Source organism: Sinocyclocheilus grahami, unplaced genomic scaffold (assembly GCF_001515645.1).
Source record: "Sinocyclocheilus grahami isolate Dianchi unplaced genomic scaffold, SAMN03320097.WGS_v1.1 scaffold298.1, whole genome shotgun sequence".
Taxonomy (NCBI): domain Eukaryota; kingdom Metazoa; phylum Chordata; class Actinopteri; order Cypriniformes; family Cyprinidae; genus Sinocyclocheilus; species Sinocyclocheilus grahami.
Window position 1 is genome coordinate 1035336 of NW_015505477.1, and position 3980 is coordinate 1039315.

The 3980-nt window shown below is 44.2% G+C and overlaps 1 pseudogene; it reads left to right on the plus strand.

Moving 5' to 3' along the window:
• Positions 1-1634, plus strand: part of LOC107601064 (tRNA wybutosine-synthesizing protein 5-like) — a 4163-nt pseudogene extending 2529 nt beyond the window's left edge.
• Positions 1635-3980: the final 2346 nt, after the last annotated feature.

Sequence of the window (3980 nt, forward strand, 5' to 3'; positions counted from 1 at the left end):
CCATGCCGGGGCCAAGGCGAGAAGGATGCAGCCGCTGGACAAAGCCGCCGCCCCTCGCGTCGCGGACGGGAGAGGGGAGCACGTGCGGCCGCCGGACTCCGCCCCTTACCTGGACCCCTCCTTCCTGATCACTGCCCTTCCCTGCACGAAGCCCGCAGCACGACGACACCAGATTCCCTGTTTATTTTGGACACTAGATGCCCTTTTTTCCCTGGACACAATATTGTTTTGATATTATTTGTCAATAAAAGCCTCTCCGAGGCCTGACGCCACACCCCCTGTGTCTGTCGTGTGCTCCCCCCGTGACATATGGTGGAGAATGCAGGGAAAGGCGGAGCCCAGAGGACACAGTGGGGAACGCCTGATGACGTCATCCCCTCTCGCCCGGGAAAAACCCGAGTGGAAACCCGGACTGGGACGGAGGGACGGCAGAGACGGCCTCCCCACCACCAAAGGGGTAAGTGACGTTTTCTTCCATTGTCATTTACCCTGTGGTTGGTGGAGGCTGTCGACTAAAACCCGGTTTCTCTGTCCCTGTTCTGGTGCGGGGCGAGAGGGAGAACTGCCCGGAGAGGAATCCCTGCCCCGCCCGCTCCGACCGCTTGGAGCCTGGTTGAGGATTGTAGCACTCCCGTGCGGGCGGCAGCGTGATGACGGGGATGTCGCTTGGGGGGGGAGGGAATGTGACGAGTCGCCTGCCTCCCCCTAATTATCATCATCACCCCGTCCCATAATCGCCGCCCTTCGCCAGGCTCCCGACGGGAGTGGGTGTGTGAGAGAGGAGGGGCGCTGAAACAGCCGGGGCTGGCGGCGTGTGATGGGGCACACCTGAACCAAATGGAGCCTCATCACCGCCGCTGTTTAAATGCCAGGTGCGCCCCTCCTCGGGAGACCGGTCTCTTCCCCATGCATGCACGCTGGTGTCCTTGTGGGTCCAGGAGGGGTGCATAGAGGGATCTCCGTGCCGCCGACGATGCGAGCTACCGGACCCGCGGTCCGGATGAGGGCCACACCTGTTACACACCCGTCGGGCCAGGATGCCGGGCCGTCTAGCCCCTCCCCATGCCGGGGCCAAGGCGAGAAGGATGCAGCCGCTGGACAAAGCCGCCGCCCCTCGCGTCGCGGACGGGAGAGGGGAACGCGTGCGGCCGCCGGACTCCGCCCCTTACCTGGACCCCTCCTTCCTGATCACTGCCCTTCCCTGCACGAAGCCCGCAGCACGACGAGGACACCAGATTCCCTGTTTATTTTGGACACTAGATGCCCCTTTTTCCCTGGACACAATATTGTTTTCATATTATTTGTCGATAAAAGCCTCTCCGAGGCCTGACGCCACACCCCCTGTGTCTGTCGTGTGCTCCCCCCGTGACAATATATATATATATATATATATACATAATAGTAAACAAGGTGTGTGATAAAGTTTGAACTAAATATTAGTTTGTTAATTCACTGTAATTTAAATTGTGACAATGATTTTTTTAGGGGACAAGTCTGAAGTTCTGGACATTGACACTCCTGATCTGCAGCTTTATCCTGAGTTTGTGAAAGCAAGTCGCTACGAGTCTATTCTGGAACCAGGAGACCTGCTATTCATTCCAGGTTTTCTATTCTTATTAAACCAGACCAAGTGATTGGCCAGCTATCCAGTGCGTTGTGATTGGCCGAATACCTCAAGCGTGAGACGGAAATGTTACGCCCCTCACCATATTGTGATGATGCCCTGTCAGGCCGGAGCGATGATTCAAAAACATGAAAACCCATTATAAACGAGGCATTCGTTGCATCCAGTGGAGACACAATTATGGATTATAATTATAAGTTATGCTATGTCCTCTGTAGAGGACACCAGGACTCAGTTTTTCTAAAATATAAAATGACAAGGGTAGACATGAAAAGGCAAAAACAATGGGAATTTTTTTTAAATCACCCAATACATTTTTAGGTTTCAGGATTTTTTTATAACTAACTTTAAGGATGGTTCTCAACTATGTTATAAAATATATAAAATGATTTGATATACCATTTTTCTTTATGCGATATGTGTGTAGAAATTCCATAAACTGGTTTTCCCATTAAGCACAACGTTATCTATACACTGTATCTAATTTGCATATTAAAGTGCTGTTGGGACAGCATGTTGAAAAAAGAAGTGTAATAAAGGGAGTAGTAATTGGCCAGATTTTCATAATAATATGTAATATTTCATAAGAATATTGATACATAATTTGTTTTCCTATTCAATTCTTTTGTCTCCCAAAATGTATAATACACATGCTTTAAGTCCTGGTGTCCGCTACAGTGGACATGTATGAAATGATGTCCTGTTTCGTAACAGAAAGTCATATTTTGATTTGAAACCCAATATCATTTTCCTGAGATGTTGATTTATGACAAACAATTTGAAAATTAATCAGATTTAAATTATAATGACAAAATATTATCATATTTCCATAAGGATGTACAATTTTATCACTAAATGAATGTCAGCCATTTTTAAAAACCAAGGAGAGGGAGTGGTGATGGTGAAACATCCAATCATTTGGTATCTCTGGAAAGCCCTGAATGTGCTCTGTACAGGACATCCAGACTTACAACTGTGACATGTGAGGTCTCAGAGAAATACACTAAAATATAATGTCCACTACAGAGGCAAAAACTCCATAGCTGGGTCTCAGGAGGATAGGTCTACAATCTACTTAGACTTACGATGCTTTGAGAAACGCAGCCGTGATCCTTCTGTTGATATGTTTTTTCCTCTTTGAGAAAAGTTATCATTATTTTCTTCTTTTGCTATTTGAGCAAATTGAATGTAGGCTACACCACTACAGAAGTTTACCCAACTATGACAACTTCAGCCTCACCCTTTTCGAGAAACTGAAACCTAAATTCAGAGTATAGCTTATAAATTCTCCACAACTGCACGGTTTCATTTACCTCAGCACCGTGGGATGTCTGCTGACAAGGTAAAAAAAAAGCATTTGTATTTTTGCTGTCTACAGTAAGTACTTCGATTGTATTCCTTCGCCTGTTTATGAAAGTATATTTATTTATCTTTATAGGTTATCTGAACTGTAAATAGTGTTCTACCTCTATGAAATAATATTTTCCTATTCAATTCTTTTGTCTCCCAAAATGTATAATACACATGCTTTAAGTCCTGGTGTCCGCTACAGTGGACATGTATGAAATGATGTCCTGTTTCGTAACAGAAAGTCATATTTTGATTTGAAACCCAATATCATTTTCCTGAGATGTTGATTTATGACAAACAATTTGAAAATTAATCAGATTTAAATTATAATGACAAAATATTATCATATTTCCATAAGGATGTACAATTTTATCACTAAATGAATGTCAGCCATTTTTAAAAACCAAGGAGAGGGAGTGGTGATGGTGAAACATCCAATCATTTGGTATCTCTGGAAAGCCCTGAATGTGCTCTGTACAGGACATCCAGACTTACAACTGTGACATGTGAGGTCTCAGAGAAATACACTAAAATATAATGTCCACTACAGAGGCAAAAACTCCATAGCTGGGTCTCAGGAGGATAGGTCTACAATCTACTTAGACTTACGATGCTTTGAGAAACGCAGCCGTGATCCTTCTGTTGATATGTTTTTTCCTCTTTGAGAAAAGTTATCATTATTTTCTTCTTTTGCTATTTGAGCAAATGGAACGTAGGCTACACCACTACAGAAGTTTACCCAACTATGACAACTTCAGCCTCACCCTTTTCGAGAAACTGAAACCTAAATTCAGAGTATAGCTTATAAATTCTCCACAACTGCACGGTTTCATTTACCTCAGCACCGTGGGATGTCTGCTGACAAGGTAAAAAAAAAGCATTTGTATTTTTGCTGTCTACAGTAAGTACTTCGATTGTATTCCTTCGCCTGTTTATGAAAGTATATTTATTTATCTTTATAGGTTATCTGAACTGTAAATAGTGTTCTACCTCTATGAAATAATAT